General features: G+C 41.0%; 1 protein-coding gene and 1 long non-coding RNA gene across 2 annotated transcripts in view; one reads left to right on the top strand and one right to left on the bottom strand.

Moving 5' to 3' along the window:
- Window positions 1-3,480: 3,480 nt before the first annotated feature.
- Window positions 3,481-17,690, bottom strand: LOC117512501. Its single transcript, XR_004561308.1, has 3 exons — window positions 17,677-17,690; window positions 7,456-7,458; window positions 3,481-3,600 (listed from the first exon to the last, which is right to left on the bottom strand). It is a non-coding gene; the product is annotated as an uncharacterized LOC117512501 (long non-coding RNA).
- zhx3 (zinc fingers and homeoboxes 3) overlaps window positions 3,726-19,997 on the top strand; it is a 45,108-nt gene continuing 28,836 nt past the window's right edge. Inside the window, exon 1 of the mRNA XM_034172595.1 lies at window positions 3,726-3,870. The gene's annotated coding sequence lies outside the window, so the exon portion shown is untranslated. The remainder of the gene's footprint in view (window positions 3,871-19,997) is intronic.

The following is a 19,997-nucleotide window of genomic DNA, read 5'->3' as shown; positions in this document are numbered from 1 at the left end:
GGAGTTACCTGTAAGTGCTGTGACAGTTAGAAGACGACTGTGTGAAGCTAAATTATTTGCAAGAATCCCCCGCAAAGTCCCTCTGTTAAATAAAAGACATGTACAGAAGAGGCTAGAATTTGCCAAAGAACACATCAACTGGCCTAAAGAGAAATGGAGGAATATTTTGTGGACTGATGAGAGTAAAATTGTTCTTTCTGGGTCCAAGGGCCGCAGACAGTTTGTGAGACGACCCCCAAACTCTGAATTCAAGCCACAGTTCACAGTGAAGACAGTGAAGCATGGTGGTGCAAGCATCATGATATGGGCATGTTTCTCCTACTATGGTGTTGGGCCTATATATCGCATACTAGGTATCATGGATCAGTTTGGATATGTCAAAATACTTGAAGAGGTCATGTTGCCTTATGCTGAAGAGTACATGCCCTTGAAATGGGTGTTTCAACAAGACAATGACCCCAAGAAAACTAGTAAACGAGCAAAACCAACAAAATTAATGCCTCGCAGATGTGAAATCATGAAAAACTGTGGTTATACAACTAAATACTAGTTTAGTGATTCACAGGATTGCTAAAAAAGCAGTTTGAACATAATAGTTTTGAGTTTGTAGCGTCAACAGCAGATGCTACTATTATTGTGAACACCCCCTTTTCTACTTTTTTTTTTTTTTTACTAATAGCCCAGTTTCATAGCCTTAAGAGTGTGCAAATCATGAATGCTTGGTCTTGTTGGATTTGTGAGAATCTACTGAATCTACTGGTACCTTGTTTCCCATGTAACAATAAGAAATATACTCAAAACCTGGATTAATCTTTTTAGTCACATAGCACTACTATTATTCTGAACACTACTGTAATATATATATATATATATATATACACTCAACAAAAATATAAACGCAACACTTTTGGTTTTGCTCCCATTTTGTATGAGATGAACTCAAAGATCTAAAACTTTTTCCACATACACAATATCACCATTTCCCTCAAATATTGTTCACAAACCAGTCTAAATCTGTGATAGTGAGCACTTCTCCTTTGCTGAGATAATCCATCCCACCTCACAGGTGTGCCATACCAAGATGCTGATTAGACACCATGATTAGTGCACAGGTGTGCCTTAGACTACCCACAATAAAAGGCCACTCTGAAAGGTGCAGTTTTATCACACAGCAGATTTGAGGGAGCGTGCAATTGGCATGCTGACAGCAGGAATGTCAACCAGAGCTGTTGCTCGTGTATTGAAAGTTCATTTCTCTACCATAAGCCATCTCCAAAGGCGTTTCAGAGAATTTGGCAGTACATCCAACCAGCCTCACAACCGCAGACCACGTGTAACCACACCAGCCCAGGACCTCCACATCCAGCATGTTCACCTCCAAGATCGTCTGAGACCAGCCACTCGGACAGCTGCTGGAACAATCGGTTTGCATAACCAAAGAATTTCTGCACAAACTGTCAGAAATCGTCTCGGGGAAGCTCATCTGCATGCTCGTCGTCCTCATCAGGGTCTCGACCTGACTCCAGTTCGTCGTCGTAACCGACTTGAGTGGGCAAATGCTCACATTCGCTGGCGTTTGGCACGTTGGAGAGGTGTTCTCTTCACGGATGATGCGAAGGAGATGTGTTGCACTGCATGAGGCAAATGGTGGTCACACCAGATACTGACTGGTACCCCCCCCCCCAATAAACAAAACTGCACCTTTCAGAGTGGCCTTTTATTGTGGGTAGTCTAAGGCACACCTGTGCACTAATCATGGTGTCTAATCAGCATCTTGGTATGGCACACCTGTGAGGTGGGATGGATTATCTCAGCAAAGGAGAAGTGCTCACTATCACAGATTTCGACTGGTTTGTGAACAATATTTGAGGGAAATGGTGATACTGTGTATGTGGAAAAAGTTTTAGATCTTTGAGTTCATCTCATACAAAATGGGAGCAAAAGCAAAAGTGTTGCGTTTATATTTTTGTTGAGTATATATCCGGTCATGTGACCTGTCTATGTTCTTGGACAAGATACATCATCTGCATTGTCTCAGTCTACCCAGTTGTATTCTTAGCTGTAGAAGTAATTTCGGACTGGCATCCCATCCAGGAATCGCAGTAGACTCTCATCCACTTCACGCTACTGTAGCCAGGAATAAGCACGGGCTTCACTGAGCCTTAGCATCTATATAGCACTTGCCTCTTCTTATATTGCTTGTCCTGACAAACATTTATTCTAACAAAACATGTTGTACATCTCACAACTTTCACTTTTTCTGTTGGCCAGCTGCATTTCATGAATGATTCTTTTCAAACATGTGGCCTTTTGCCATTACATGACAAAGTAAAAAAAAATAAAATCATGCGGAATTAGTTTTTGTTCAGTCTGACGTCAATACTTTGCAATGCAATACAGCAGTTCCACAGGTAATCAACGCAATATACAGCAGTTCAGCCACATGGGACTCATCATGGTCAGCAGCTAAATGCACGTGACCTTTTATATATTGCATCTCGACGTGTGAACACAACATTCAGAAAACATGTTTTCTCACTTTCATCATGTGATCAAACATTCCAAACAATGTTTGCTCACTTTCAATCATGTGATCACAGCAGTGCGAAGAACAGGTCTGCCCATGTTGCACTCGTTTATCAAAAAAAAAAAAAGGAAGTGGCTTCCTGTATGCAGCCATGTTGATAATACCAAATTCTACAAATACATAGCCCTGTCAATGATTCCACAGAGTTTGGGTTTATCCCATAGCCTTTCTTATTCTTAGGATGTGAGATGCTGTGGTGTTAGAAGTAGCCAGGGCATCAGATATCTGAGCCAAAGGGCCTGGTTTAGAATCCTGGTTTACTTCTATATCAAGTAAAAAAAATGCATGTGGCAATCATCATAACATACATAATTATAAATACTTTTCAACCAGCGAAGGTGTTGAAGATCATCACTTCAAAATGTGAATAAAGCCCTATGTATGGATAAAAAGTAAAGGTACATGGCCTCATAATCCCGTGACCTAGACTGACCAATCAGAAGTGCGATGTATTAACAGAATTGCATATTATCAGCATGGCTATGTACCTGGAAACACTCCAATTTAGCAGAGCTGAAGTAAAAATAGATGCATGTATTGGATATTTTTACTGACTTCTTGAATTTTGAAGCGAGAACGTGATTACACGCGAGATATGACACCGTAAAGGAGCCAATAGCCTATTTAGACTGCTACAAAGGTGTATAATATGACCCCTTTAAAGCTTTGTTAATCAAGTAATCTATTTGAGAAAATCTTCACTTTGAGCCCCTCTGACAAGCCATTACATCTGAAGGTCCTCTAACAACAATAAGAAATCTTTCCAACACACTAGACGGATTACAGTTTTAACTCAGAGGTCAAAAGAGGACAATTTATTGTTCCAAAACTGGAGATTCTGTCTCTTTAAGAGAGGTCACCTGGGGACCCGGGGTGGGGGTGAACAGGTGCGAGTTGTAAACACGAACACAGCAGGGTTTTAATCACTTAAAAACTAGACCGGCACCACCAGCAGCGTCCTGTTTGGGTCAAAGTCAAGACGGGGATGTCTGATTCTGGCGCGAGCGCTCACCCTAACCCCACCGCCAGTGACGTAGACGTCACGTGACTGCCTCTTTACTCGGTACGTCCGTCGCGTTTTCCTCCCCTCGGCCGTTCGCTTTGACGCCGACAGCCGTCCAGGATAAAGCAGAGTAGAGAGGCGGCTTGGTGTTGCTGTCGGTGCCGCAGCCGCGGTGGTGGAGCTACCGGCGTCACGTTAACCAGCAGCCGACGGACGGACGGCTCTCTCTTTCTCTCGCTAGCGGCATAAAGTTTCTACTCTTGAGCTCTGACAAAGCCAGGTGAGTGTCGTGTGAAGATGATTCACAGCTGTGGGTTACCGTTTTGCTTTTATTTACCTCTAAAAGTTGGGTGCGCTGCGGGGTTAGAAGCCCACCTTTAAGCTTTAACAGGCTTCGGCTAAGCAGCCAGCTGCATGTCGCCTGCTTAAAATGGCGACAGACGGGGGGGGGGGAGGGGAGGGGGGGGTAGTTTATAAGGTTTTCCAACACGCAATTATTTATACATAAAATGTGAACGAACTCCTTTTAAAAGTTCTCTCAGCCTGAACTTGAGCGGAAGCAGAACCCCCTCATCGTTATCGGAAATGTTTTGAACTTTGCGCTCAGACATGAGCTACTTTTTTTGTTTGTTTTGGAGGAGTTTTGTGATAATTTACTAAGATTTATTAAAGTTTGTTTCCATATGTTATGCTATTAAGGATTTGGCGCTGTTTCTGCGATTAGATTCCCCAAATCAGATTGTTATTATTGTTGTTGAACTTTGTATTGTGTTCACATTATTTTGGCTGAAGTGACCTCAGTCTGTTTTTAGTACAGCTGATTATTGTCGTTTCAGTTCAGATTGATTAGACAACAACCATATATGCAATTGTTGGAGGACGTTACTGTTAAACCATACACAAACCTCAAATTTCTGTTAGTATAGCACCTACTGTTATTTAAATTGCCCAGTGTCATGGTTCATACACAACCCTAACCCTAAAACACTTAACCTTAAGTTTTGAGTGAAATTTTTCAGTTGCCACCTGTATAGCTTTGATGCCATAATGGCCACCATAATCATTGTGGTTTGTTATTGGATGTTCTATGAATAGCCTTTAAAAAAAGACAGTGGCTATGGGTACGGACCGTATCTACAGAAACCGTTCTAAAGATACTGAGGGTGTCTTACCAACCAATCAGAATGCACAAATATGTCCGTACCCATACCATATGCGGCTAAAGGTCCGGCAAGGCTTCAAAACTCATCCGTACATTGTCCATATCTTCAGCGAACCTTGGTCCGTACCTTTAGCAGTCCCGCAGAAGATACGGATGTACGTATCCTTAGCCACTTCGTTAAGAAAAAGGAAGGAAAAAAAACACTATGTATCTCTATCAATAGCCACTTTGGGGGGGGTGGGATCTGTTCCCATTTTAGTGGCACCATCAGAGATCAGATTTAGATCAGCTCTATGGGTACGTTCACATTACTGTGTGACTTGATCTGTCTTTTGACAGTTAATTCATGTTTGTGTGTGCCCTGTGTCACATCTGTCATAGTCATATCTTCAAAGATTAGTACACAAATAATGAATGTTTATGGGTTCAGTGGTATGAATATTTCATGAGGTGAAAGACAGAACATACTATTCAACGAAGCATTCATTATTTGTTTTATATAACGGCGAAAATAGATCCTTGTCATTTGATATTTTATTCATTTGTAAACAACAGAAAAGGGACTTACATTTTGGTGTTCATCACTGGTGCTTTGACGTCAACAGTCCGACACAAAATTTAAATAGGAGTTCAAAATGGTTCTCGGTCAACTTGCAAAAAACAATCCTGACTACATAGTCTGCGGCACCATTGTTGTGCCAAATTCAGAACAGACTGCCGTCTGTGTTCCTCACTCCAACGAAAAATTGCATCAGAAATTTGTCCAGTTTTTCATCTTAACTTCATCCTAACAGTTCTTCATCCATCCAGACTTCTTACAGCATAGTTGATTTGTTTTTTGTGTTTGTGTTAGAAGAATTAGCACTGTCAATTAGCTCCTTTTTAAGTCGTCGTCTGCCAGCAAAACAAACTCCGCCATGTTAAGCTAAATGGCGCCCTCGGTGGTGTGAGCATGTGCGGTAGACAGGGTGTGCAATAGGACATTTCATACAGTACCAAAATTGCACGCTAAAAAGAACTATTGCGCGGGAAACACAATGGTAAATGGTACGAATAATCCATGTCATGTGACATACAACAAATAAAGTTTGAGTTGAGTTCTGTATTTCCAGAGCTAGTAAAAAAACATCTCTGACCATGTGTGGTAACAGACATTAGTTTTGTCAGTTGTTGGTGTTATTTGGTAGTACGCTTTGCCATTTTTCTAATTTTATTTATATTTGTTTGACATGAGCATCACCATTAGTTGTATTTTATCTCTGTAGCCCAAAGATCATTAAAGATATGAGGAAAAGCTTGTGATTTCATCGTAATCAATCATATTCGATCTAAGGGTATGTTCACATTACCAGTTCATCTGACTTTGAAATTTTGGACAGTTTACATGTTATGATCGTTATTAGATATGAAGGTTCTCACAGTAGTCGTATACTCAAATTAGACTTCAGATCAAATTTAGAGCTGTGTGAACTGAATTTTTTTGTGTGTATGTATATGTATATATGTGTATATATATATATATATATACACACACACACACACACACACACACACAGTGGCTTGCAAAAGTATTCAGCCCCTTGGTATTTCACGCATTTTAATTTGTTTATGGCATTCAAATACAAAAAGTAAATCAGGCTTCTCAATATAAAAATTTCTAAAATTATCTTACTTAGACTCAAAGTGAAAGTAAATTTCTACAACTTGATATAAATTAATTAAAAATATAAAATCCAAGATGATGGGTTGCATAAGTAATCAGCCCCTTTGGTATAATGCCTGTAAATAATCAGTTTAATTGCCAGTTTTCTTCAGACAAGTCAGGGGATGGATACATGAACATTTCCAAGTCACTGAATATATCTTGAACTTTATTTACATCAATTATGAAGAAATACAAACAGTATGGCACTCTATGGTAAATCTGCATGGAGTAGACAGTTCTCAAAAACTGAGTGACTGTGCAAGAAGGAGAAGAGTGAGGAAAACCACCAAGACACCCATACAACCCAGAAGAAGTTACAGGCTTCTGTGGCTGTGATTGGAGAAATTCTGCTTGTTTTGCATTTTGTATCCCCAGTTATACAGCTTCATGATGAAGAGGTACATAGGAGGGTTTTCTTTCACCAAAGCATTAAATCGAGGCTTGCATCTCAGATGTACCTTCTGGCAAATTGTAGCTGAACTTTCAGGTCTTCTTTTTAGTAAAACCATCCTCTATACATTTCATCATGAAGCTGTATAATTTGGGATACAGAATGCAAAACATGCACAATGCACAATTTGAAATGCCATAAACAAATTAAAATGCGTGAAATACCAAGGGGCTGAATACTCTGTCTATCTGTCTATCTATCTATCTATGTTTTTCTTTAACTATATGGATTTCAATGACGTGCAATCCCACCAATCATGCTTGAACCCTCATGCGCATGTGTGAGTTTTGTCACGCGTCGGTGACTTCATTTCCCTGTGGGCAGGCCTTGAGTGAGATGTGGTCCCGCCCTCTCGGCTGAATTCCTTTGTTTCACACGCTGCTCGAGACGGCACGCGTTGCTTTATCAAAATTTTTTCTGGACCTGTGAGGAATATCCAAGTGGATACTATTCGAGAAATTAAGCTGGTTTTTGGTGAAAAGTTTAACAGCTGATGAGAGATTATGGGGTGTTTCTGTCGGTGTAAGGACTTCCCACAGAGCGGGACGTCCTGCAGTGCTTCCAGGCGCCGTCGTCGGCCTGTTTCGACCTGAAAACATCCTAATTTAAGGCTTAATTCACCCAGGACGTCGTGAGAGAACAGAGAAGATTCAGAAGAGGCCGGCATGAGGACTTTATGCGGACATTCCACTGTTTAAGGACATTTTTAATGAAAGACGTGCGCGCAAATTCGCCGAGTCGCTTCCGTGACGACTCGGCAATTCTGCGTGCGCTGCGACAGGAAAAACACCTCCGTGTTGAAAACCATTTGTAAAATTCAGGCTGCTTTTGATGGCTTTCAACAAGTGAGTAACTGAGAAATTGTTTAACAGCTTGGGCATGTTCCAACTTGCCCGTTAAGGTTTCCAACACGGAGGTGTTTTTCCTGTCGTGACCCCCCGCGGTCGGGTCCGGCCCGACATGAGACTCTGCCCGCACGTTCTTTCATTACAAAATGTCCGTTAACAATGGAATGTCTGAATAAACTCCTCATGCCGACGACTTCTGAAAGTTCTCTGTTCTCTGACGACTTCCTGGGTCAACAGAGCCTGAAATGTGGAAGTTTTCAACTTGAAACGGCGAGACGCTGCCGCCTCGAAGCGCAGATCGCTGTCAGGCGCCGTGGGCCGTCCTTAAAGCGACACTACCAGACCAAAATCTCTCATCAGCCATTAAAATTTTTACCGAAAACCAGCTGAATTTATCGAATGGTGTCCACTCAGTTGTGCCTTAGAGTTTTGAAAAAATTTTGATCAAACAAAGCAGCAGTCTCTGAGCCATTCCTAAACAATGAAAAAAACGACGAGAGGGTGGGCGACTCCTCACTCAAAGACTGCCCACAGGCGAATGACGTAACCGACAGGCGTGAAAAAACTCTTGCATGCCCACGAGGGTTCAAGCATGTCTGATGTAATCACACGTGATTCAAATCCATATGGTTTTTGAAAAAATAATAAGGTCGGATACTTTTCTAATAGACCTCGTCTATATAAAGTGTATTATACAGAGACTTAGTTTATGTTTGTGACATGCATCTTAATTTACCACTGTTACATTGTTGCTGTCACATTGCCAATGATGTGTAATTGGGATGGGGGTAATCACCGTTTCAAAATTATGTTGAAAACATGAAACCAGGTTTCTAAGTAGTTCTAACCATTCTGCTTACAAAATACCTTTTATTTGTTTGTAGTATTACAAATGAACATGTACCTAGCACATGTTTATGATTCTTATGCAAAATGGCATTTTGGACTTGCAACAGCAAGTCAGCCAGTTGAAGTGAAGCAACTGCATTATTCAATCCAGAAAGTTTGAATGAATAAATTGAATTGGTTGTCTTTTTCTACTGAAATATGAACATAAAAGCCAAAGCGTGCAATCCACATTTGCATTTAACTGTACTGTTCCCGTATGTGATCAGACAATTCCAATAATTTCCAAGTGAGGAGTTGTACAGTCTGATGGCCTGAGGGACAAAGGAGTTTTCCGTCTGTTGGTCCTGCACTTGGGAAGGAGCAGTCTATGGCTGAAGAGTCTCCTCTGGTTGCTGATGACAGTGTGCAGAGTGTGACTGGCATTGTCCATAATGTCCAGCAGTTTGTCCAGTGTTCTCTGCCACCGTCACCAGAAAGTCCAGCTTCATGCCAACCATGGAGCCAGCCCGCCTAATCAGTTTGTGCAGCCTGGATGTGTCCTTCTTGGATGTGCTGCCCCCCCAGCACATCACGGTGTAAAAGAGGACGCTGGCTACTATATACTCGTAGAACAACATTCACAGGAGTTTCCTGCAGATGATAAATGACCACAATCTCCTCAGAAAGTACAGTCTGCTCTGTCCCTTCCTGTTCATGCGGTTGATGTGGATTGTCCAGTTTGCTGTCCAGCCACAGCCCAAGGTACTTGTAGGAATCTCCAGCCTCCACCTCAGCTCTTTCGAACAGAACTGGTCATGGACTTGGTCGGGACTTCCCAAAGTCAGTGACCAGCTCCTTGTCTTTGAGGTGTTGAGCTGTAGATGGTTTGTGTGGCACCAGACAGCAAAGTCCTTCACTAGGCTCCTGTACTTCTCCTCTCTGTCATCCCTGATGCATCCAACAATGGCTGTGTAATCTGCAAACTTCTGGATGTGACACAGCTCAGAGCTGTAGCAGACGTCAGAGGTGTACAAGGTGAAGAGAAGAGGGGTCAGCACCATGCCTTGGGGTGCTCCAGTGCTGCTGATCACTTACTGACAAAATATTGAAGGGCCACGTAAAAAAACACATGCAGTATGCTGAACAGCAAATTCATCAAACACAAATGAGATCTAATCCAATTCAGAGACATTTCATGGAAAAACAAAGTTTACATTTGCATGGTTTCAGTGATCCCGTGCCTGACGTATCTCTCTGCTGCTCAGTCGAGTAAAGCTGTATGTGATGGGGCATTTACACGAGCATGCCTTTTCTTCACGTCGCATCACGACCTGTGTCGTGCTGGAGAGTAAACTCGTCTTTAACTGGTGCAGACAGGATTCCAGATTCCTGGTGCTTGCTATTGCGCACAGAGAATTTTGAAATGTTCAAAAAATCTTTCACAGGCAGATGTCGTGCTATGTGGCGCGATCTAATCTCCAGCAAGACGTGCAGCTCGTCAAGTGGAGTAAACAAGCAGTGAACACAGCGAGTGGTGACGTCAGCGGATTGCATCAGAGCGCAGCTCGTCTGAAGGATTATAACAAGAAGTTAAATCTGTTCTAAACATAAAAATAAATACTTTAACAGCTGCAGACAAGAAGGAAAGAACACGCAACTGTTTTTATCAAGCCATGATGATGTAAACAAGACAAATAATTAGGGATGTGAATCATACAATAACTCATGATTCAATTCGATTCCGATTCTTGGGGTACAAGGTTAATCAAGTGATTGTAGATGTAAATTTACTTATCTGCTTTGCTCGTTCAGAGTTAGCTGGCAGTTTAGCGACGCACTGGTCAGTAGTCGGCAGAGACCACTGCTCCACTTCTTTTAGCTCCAGGTGATGGTGTAGCATGTGGGCTTGTGGATTACTTGTGTTTCCGAAGTACTTTCATTTTGCAGATTTTGCACACTGCATAAGTCAAGACGGTCAAAGACGGTGCTGGCTGAATTAGCTCTTCATCCGCCATGCTAAGCTACAGCTCATGAATGTTTGAAGCACGCCGGGGTCCTCCTCCCTTCACGGGGATTCTGTAGTACGGAGGCCATTGCCTGACAAACAGTACACGCAGCGAGTAAGAAAATGTTTAAAAAAATGCTTTTTAAAAATTGATTCTTTGACATTTTGGATCGATTCAAAATCATAATAAATAAGAATCGCGATTTGTTGTTTTTTTTTTTTGTTTTTCTGTCACCCCTACAAATAATTACCTTTTTAGACAGCTCAAAATGCTTTCTGCAGCTTGTTAGGCACGTGCACGAATGGCTCCGGCTGCAGCCTCCTCTGTGATTCATGAAGTGATTAGAGCCATTTTCAGTGGCTAATTTGCAGAAAAAAATGATTAATTCGCCACAAAATAATAATATATGCAGCATCCAGTGCAGAGCGCGCGACAGCGGGTAGAACAAAGAACGGCATCCAGCTGTGAACACAGCGGGTGGGATCGTCACGACACAGTTCGTGCTATTGCGTGAAGCAAAGGCATGCTCGTGTAAATTGGCCTTCAGTTTTGAACATGGGAGCAAATTCTATATCCATCCTGTATTGTATTTTTAACCTTTTAAACATTATAACCTATGCATAACATCAAATGACATGAAATATAATATGAAATTTGCATCATATTTAAATTGGCTCAAGTTGTGGCTATTACAATGGAGGGGAAAAAAACGTTACAAACCTTGAATTATTTATTTTATTTTATTCCACATTGCACAGGCACATTGAGGTCTGAGAAGGGATCTTCATATGGAGAAAATGGCCCATTAGCTCAGGTAATGAGGGGCCATTAGCCCATACCACCCTTTTGAAATGTGAATTAGTGGTTTAAGATATTTTATTTATTTTCCCACATTTCAATTCCACTGTTAAATATTCTTGAGAATTAAAAGTTCATTGCTCTTGGAAAGTGTGCCCTTGCATTTTTATACTATATTATCATTATATCAGTGGTATAAAATGGTCTTTTATGGACCTTCCATAAAAGGAAGGTCTATCATGTTATGATATCTTTTATTGTGATATTTTCGGAGACAGTACATCATCCAGAAAAAATTTATTGTGGTGACAGACTTACTGATACATAAAGGTATGGATGCTTATGCACACCATTATTTTGTCTTTTTTGTTTACCCAAGGCCATCAAATATGGCCATCGGGTATTGCGAAGGCTTTGCTTGCATGCGGCCATCTATATGTCTGTGCTCAGCATAACTACAGTACTATTGCTTCCAGAGTCTTCAAATTCACAGGGAACATTCTTGGGACCCAGACCTTGGACAAGTTCAAACATGGCTAACCTTGACCTATTTTAAGAGGTTAAAAAGTCACATCGTGTTTCAATCAGTTTCATTTTTTTTTTTTTTTCTCCTTTCTTTCTTTGGGTGGCGGGGGTGACAGCCAATCAAAGTAGAGCTGCACCATGATGTCAGTGGCTGGTCTCTCCAAAACTGCTTCATTTATATGTTTATATACATGTTTCTCATATATTATGTAAAATCTCGCGAGAAATAAACACTTCTAAAACTGAAAATGCTTTTATTTATTTTTTTTTTTTTTGGAACCTAATAACATTTCTGAATTTACTTAAAAGACATTTTGTGGACGTTAGTGTGGTGACGTTACAGGCTGGTCGAGCTAGCTGCAAAACTCCATTTCGTTTGTGTGTAAATGTAACCTCTTTGTCATGTATTATTTAAAAGCTAACGAGAAATGAACACTTCTAAAACTGAAAACACTGTTTCTGTAACCTGATAACACCTCTGGAGTCATTTACAAAACACTTCACAGACGTCAGCATGCATGCTAACTTCCACTCGTACACACAGATGCACACACTCCTGCAGACACAGTTAAAATGTAAATATTGTTTGATTGACTGAGAGGTAGAGAGGCTTTATTGAACATATACAAGTTGTACATAAGACAAGAGGATCTTAATAATTAAACATTCTGCAAATTATAAAGAAGACAATTTTAGCTTTGCCTTATATTTTTATTTCATTAATATCATGTGAGAAGTTTTCACTGTGAATTTAAAGGGTGTCATTTTAGAAATTTTAAAATAAAGAAACCTGAATTTATTCAAATTATGTCGATATGAAATTCAAACCTGTAAAAGCTAAAGGGTACACAGACGCTTTGGCAGCACTGCATCTGTTTTCATTGTGAAAAAAAAAGTGTTTGCTCCCCTCTGAGAACAGTCAATGTGCAGATCCACAAAATATTCACAAGAAAAAGATCTGGCATAAGTACATGTAGCCTAATCTTGAACATATACGCCTGGTTTCGCAGACAAGGCTTAAGCCTAGTCCCAGACTAAAATGCTGTTTGGGCTCACTTAACTTTAAGTCACTTGCACAGACTTCTCTTAAAATACAGTAGTCATAGACTTAGTCTGTTCTGGATTAAACAAAGCCAATTGCAAGAGGGTGGATTAGAGCTACTCCAGGACTAAATTGAAGTTTATATTAATCCTGCAAAGAGGCAGGTTTAACTTTGGCTTAGTACTGTTTGTGAAAAGGGAGCACAGATGGTTTGGGAGCATGGAGTATTTGGAATATCTAAATGAAGACCAATATTTGCTACAGAGGCCAGCCAGACAAATACTTGTGGGTAGGAGTGGTCCATTGAATAACTTTGATGAAATAAGTTCCCTCCAAGTTCTGATCACTTTGAGATTCTTGGCATCTGGAACCTTTCATCGTGAAACTGATGATTTGTGTGGTGTCAGTGAAGTAACAGTGTGTAGAATATTATACAAATAATGAATGTTTGAGTTCAGTGGTACGAATATTTCATGAGGAGAAAGCTGGAACATACCATTCAACGAGGCAAAGCAGATTGAATGGTATGTTCCAGCTTTCACCAAATTAAATATTTTTTCCATTGACAGAATGTAAAAAACATTCATTATTTGGTTTATATAATGGCTAAAATACATCCTTGTCATTTGATATTTTATTAATTTACAAACAACAGAAAAGGGACTTACATTTTGGTGTTCCACTGCTGCTAAAGTCCAAATTGTGATGTATAGTCCAGTGATGCTGTGCACTGACTTCGGACTTCCATTTAAAAAAAAAAAAACTTTGTGTAGTTCCTTAGTCCAGCCAAAAATCATGTTAGCATTATATCTGAACAGCTCTTCATGCATCCAGACAGTTTACAGTGGAGTGGATTTTGTGTGTGTTACAAGAATTAGCAGCGTAAGTTAGCTTGTTGTCCCCTGCACACACACATGCAACCTGGTCGGCACTTGTGCGCGCGTGTACTACCCAAAAAAGACCGTGTACATCCTCAGTGCAGCAAAAAAAAAAAAAAAAATCACACCAGAAACTAGTTCAACTTTTCATTCTTTCTTCCTGCTAACAGCCTCCAGACAGTGCAGTGGATTTGGTTTGTGTGTATATGTGTGCAGAGTGCAGTGGTACCAAACATATGGAACCAAACTGCACTCTAAATGCAATGCAACACAAATGGGATGAATTAATCCGTGTCATATGACATACAAAGCACCAAATGATCCACTCAGCCGTTATATAATTCACAATGTCTGCAGTGCTATTGTATTTGTGAACTGAGAAATCTGTACATTAAGTTCACTGATGCTGCTGAGCAAGCCAACTATAAAGTGCAACTCTACAAGTATGGAAACTTCCCAGGAGTAATTGGCTGTATAGATGGATGTCATGTTGAAATCAAGTGTCCATCAACTTCTGACGCTGAGGAGTACAGGAATCATAAGAACAGGTTTTCCATCAATGTTCAGTCTATATGCACTGCCAATTTAGAGTTTTCAAACATTGTCGCCTGTTGGAAAGGAGCAGCACATGATTCAAGGATTTTTCACAACTCTTCATTGTGTGCTCAGTCCAAGAGAGGACAACATAATGGACTACTACTTTGTGACAGTGGATATGCTCAGAGTTCCTATTTATTCACACCTTGTCCACATCCCACAATAACTGATCAGCAAAGATATAACAGCACTAGAGGGATGGTTAAGTGTATGTTTGGAGCGTGGAAAAAATCCATTCCAGTGTTTACGCAATACACTTCGTTTTGAGCCGAGAGGTGCTGCAAGGTGATCATTGCTATAGCTGTGCTGCACAACTACCTGAAGCAGCATAATTATCCTGATCCTCCAATGGAAGACTAGAATGATCCAGATGTGCTCATGCCAGTGGCAGAAATAACCAACGAGGACTTGCACTCAGAGCTGTTTTCACATTGCAGCACTTCAGTTAGAAAAATAATACATTTAACCATGGAATGCATTCATTATGGCTTGTTTTTGCCTTAATAGTGTTTGTTGTGTACAACATATATAAATACTGTGCTGAAAAATTTAAATGAGAAACTCAACCAAGGCTGTTCTAAAATGTAGGTTGTGTTGACTACAATACTCTGGTCAAGTGAGAAAAATTTTATTTTCACATATTTCATTTCATTACATAGCTGTCTCATGCGTGCAAGGGTGGTGGCCAAGTGGTTAGTGCACTTGGTTTCGGTGCGGCAGGTTCTCGGTTCAAATCCCACCCCTGCCATAATTCTCCATGTAATGTGGAGTTGCGTCAGAAGGGGCATCTGGCGCAAAACCTGTGCCAATTCAGCATGCAGATCCACCTTGGATTTGCTGTGGCGACAGAGTGCAAACAAGGGAGCAGCCGAAGGGTCTTACTTTTTACATAGCTGTCTCATGCGTCTTTCTTTGAACAACTCTCTCTTCTAATTTAATATTCAGTTTGACCTGTAGAATTCTCATTTTCATGTCATGCTCTTCTTTCAGATATTTTGTTTTCTGTTCATGAAAGGCTAACTTTTCATGCATGGACATCCTTTTAGGTCTCTGCTGGAAGGTAGTGGTGGCAGCATATTTTCTCTGGGATGCCATACCACATGTGGAGGGTGCACAGTTACTGTGCACTGGCTCTTCCACCAGGGTTGGAATAATTCCCTCTGGGAAAAGAACACTTAGATATAAAAACTCACATGGTCCTTAGAATGAAATAAAAATAAAGATAGCCACAGACAGTGGAATAATCTGTATGTACAGAAGGAGGTATTTAATTTACTTTCAATGGTATATTTACCATTTGTGCTCAGTTATTCATGTCCGCTGTCCAAATAGTCATCATCTGGTATACCACTCAGAGGTTGCTGGTCCTCTATTATTCCAGTCAGCAAGTCAGCCAATTGATCGGTCTTGTCTTTACTTGGTGGGGGTCCACCACCAATAGTAAATCTCCCTCTTCTGGCCTCTGCATTCCTTTTTTTCCAAATCTAATTTGATGTTCTTCCACAGAGTCTATGAAGGCAGATATAATTTAATATAAACAATGTCACAAAACTGTATGACATCTGTGATATACAGATCATAATTGACATCTCACCTGCAGTTGCTGTACCGCTCTAGTGGTTACATTTTCATTTGCATTGAATTCACTTCAAATGGCAGCCCAAGCACTCCTCTTCTTATGTTCAGTGGCAGCAGTATGGCCTTTACTTTCTATAACAGCATGATTTCCCACAATTTGTTTAAGTAGAGTTTTTTTTTTTTTTTTCCATACTCAGTATAGTTCTTTGAGCTTCAGCCATTGCTTGGTGTCAAAATTCCTTTCAGCAAAGCTGTCCTCAATTCCATTCCAGGTTTTTATAAGCACCATTAGGCAAACAGGCTGTGCTCTCACTTAGGCTAATGAGGCTTGACCCAGGTCTTTTCAGTTGAGCTTACTCCCGGACTCCACAGTCTAGGACTAACTAAGACAAATGTAAACCATGCTTATGCAAGCCACTTAAATGACCTAGCTTTACTAGTCTGACGTAGGTCTACTCCTGGCTTGATATTAGCCTTGTCTGTGAAACCGGGCGATAGTGTATGTATTTTTTACAAGTGAACGTAACATCATCAACACAAATTTTTGGTGAGATTATATTCGGAATACATGGCCAATTTTTAGCAAAAATCATAAAATGTGCACTCAGAATGCATAGGTGTCAGCCTGACTCCATTGAGGGCCAAGAGGGTGCAAGTTTCTTTGTAACTACCAACTCCACCAGGTGATTTCACTGATTGACAGCAGATGGGATAGGTTCATCAGTGAAATCACCTGGTGGAGTTGGTGGTTAGAAAGAAACCTGCACCCTGTTGGCCCTTTCTGGAGTCAGGTTGACACCTATGGGATTGTATCATTTGTAACAATTCTGTCGGGGGTATAAATGGAGCAAAAAATATTTTGGAAGTAGAAAAGTTGGAAGAAGTTAGAAGCCAATGTCATGTAATTATCTACCATGTGAATTGCTTCTTCCCCCCCCCCCCCCCCCCCAAAAAAAAAAAAAAATTTTGTTTTTGCCCATCTTCTTCGGTTGAAGTTGCATTTGATGCAATGGTCAGATGGGAAAAGTTGTCGATTCAAATGAAATGTTAAACCTCAGAGGTTGTAAAGCATTAGGGGCTTATCAGAAGAACATGCTTTGCAAAAATTATTAAAATTCTGATGTGCTGCATTTCAAAAAACAGTTGCAGATACTGACCCAAAATTGAGACAAACGTGTATGTGACTTAAGGTTATCTCAGTAAACTTGTTGGTTGATTTGTGGTCATAATTTCTTAAAAATGTGAAATTAGGCTGCCGTGTCTTCATGCATTTCTAACCTGTTGACCCATGTTGCCTAACAGTCTGTGATGAGTGCACAAGGTGTACTCTTGTTTGTTTCTCATGTCTGTTGTCATGAGCACGTGACTCAAGGGATTAGTGCAGAGACTTCCCAGACAGCTAATTTGTGTCTGATGTCCCACTGAGTTCCTTCTCATAGACATGCACTTTAATCCAGCTATCCATTCATCACCCAGAATGCACCTTTTACCCCCAGTATAAGCCAGTTTCTGCACACTTCTTGATGAATAATGGCTTTCTCTCTGGCTGTGTGGGAGTCCTTGAATATAAAGACGGACCAAACCTGGATGTTGCCAGCAGCTACGTGAAAATGTGGCGGATTCCTCTGTTAGCATTGTGACACTTAGCGGACTAGCTGTGCGTCTCACCAACACCACCGACCTATCGTGGACTTTCACCACAGTTTCACCAGTGTACACTCAGTAGTTGGAATCTTCCTTTGGTCTTGCATTGCTGTTCATTGTCTATTTTTATTACAGTATTTAATCTACTTTAATAATTTTGCACAATATTGGCAAAGTTGCGGTCTTCTCCATCAGTGCCCCAGGAATCAGTTTTTTATCAGCAGGTTCAGTCTCCTCTTTCGCTTTCCCTGAAGCTCTCGTCGGACACAAAAAGGACGTCAACCGAAAGTTGTTGCATTATTTGGGGGAGCCATGTGACAGATGTAAGACTAGCAGTTTTGGGGTCGCAGCAGCAGCAGCTTCTGCTCCGTCTAGCTGGTTAACAGCTTGTGATGTCAGCCATTTTAGGTTGGACATCGGAGAGCACAGCTCCCCGCCATTTTTGTCTCCCTCCCCTCTCGGTAGCCCAGTTTCAGTGCATGCATTGGCCGTGGTCAGAGCAGTGCAGGCTTTTGCAACCCACGCAGCCATCCAATCCCTGACCTGGGAGCAGCCCAAATGGGACTTGGGAGCAGACGGTGACTGCACGAACACGGTCATTGAGGTTTTCCGGCCGATGCACGTATTACATGAGGACTGGCAGTGCAAACGATGTCAGATGCACAAAAAGTATATACATTTTTTCTGTCCTTCAACTTTAAACACATTAAAATATCAGTCATGCCCCTGAATGCTTCATTCACATTTGAGGACTGCATGAGGAAAAAGCCTGTTTTAAACATAAAATGCTATAAAGGAAATAAATGGGCATCAATAGGGCACCAGCAGTAGAGCTCTATATTAATTCATCACTATGTATTTTCTGAATCCTAAAATTGCATTATGTTATTTATTAAGGCATTCATGCATTTTAGAATTGCAGCATATATCTGGTGATTTTATTTGTAATGTAGGAAATATTTGCCATGTGCTACATCTGTGCTAAGCAAACGGGCCTATATTCTAACACGTCGCAGATTTGACATGAACCGGAATATTAGTAACAAAAAATATGTTGAGCTAGTTGTATTTCTTCGACTGTCTTGCACTAGTAATGTGTTGACTTTTTTTTTTTTTTTTTTTTAAGTGGCCTGGTGGTATTATGTCTTTGCTGTTTTGACCCTATGTTGGGTTTTTGCAACATTGACAGTTGCCCTATTAACTCCCATTGATTAAATAAACTTGTTTTTTTTTCACAAAATGATTTCTGATAATCAGAGCAGTTGTCAAAGATGAGTAGCGTACTCAGTCTTGATTACTGAAAATCTGTTAATTTTTATTTTGTTGTTTAAGTCAAGTTCTCCTTTTAAATCAGGGTTTAGCAGCAAATAGTCTCCATTGTGGTATGTTGCAGATTGTTTTTGTGCAGAGTCAGCAATGGAGTAAATGTGGATACTTAGTTCTGTTTGTGTGTTTGTCTTAAGGCTTGCGCCTTACTTTTCGTTGTACTGTACTTATAATATAAGAACCACCATAAGCAGGGAACAGGGCGGTCATCAAGGCAGATTTCTGCACTGAGTTTTCAGGAACAGACTGGTTCAGCACCAGCAGATTGCATGCCATGGCGACGGCAACCACACGTAGCTGAAAGTCATCGACAGTGAGGGAGCGAGAACTGAAATCGGAGCAGGGCAGGAGGCACTCTTTAAATACGGCTCACAGGAGTGTGTGTGTGGAAAAAGCAAGCACCTCTAGAGCCTAGGACCAAACAGCACAGGAGTTAAGAGGTATGGGGAACTGTGTGCAGGTTTACCCACACACATGCTTTTAGAGACATGAGCCAATGGGAGAAAGACGGAGGGGGTAGGAGGTGGTTGCCATAGGAATAGTAACACACCAGTAGCGCTGCCGACCTGTCTCCCTGGGCCAAACTTCCTCAGAGAAGAAGGAATGACGGGAGGGAGGAGGAGAAATGGGGGTGTAGAGTGTTTGGCTTGGGGGGGGGGAGCAGGAAAGCAGAGTGAATAAAATGAAATGGAGCAAGCAAAGGTTTTTACACTTATTTTGTTATATTAAGGAGAAAATTTGACAGGCTGACACCATCATTACACCGGTGTTCTCAGAAGAGAAGTGTGGATGGTCTGTTCTAAGACATCGGGTGTCTTGCGTGTACGCTATTAACGGCCTATACTCTGAGGATGTAGCCTCAGCCTAGACAAGAGTCCTGCCAGGAGCTAAAAGAAGGTCACGCTGCACTCAGCCCATCCATGCGCTCTCAGTAATATTTATGAACTAAGACAAAATCATACACTTCGTGTATAAGTTGCAGATTACAGTACACATATGAGGGTGTGGGGTGGTTGGGG

The sequence above is a fragment of the Thalassophryne amazonica genome, chromosome 6 (assembly GCF_902500255.1).
Source record: "Thalassophryne amazonica chromosome 6, fThaAma1.1, whole genome shotgun sequence".
Classification (NCBI taxonomy): domain Eukaryota; kingdom Metazoa; phylum Chordata; class Actinopteri; order Batrachoidiformes; family Batrachoididae; genus Thalassophryne; species Thalassophryne amazonica.
This window is presented reverse-complemented; position numbering and strand designations above follow the sequence as displayed.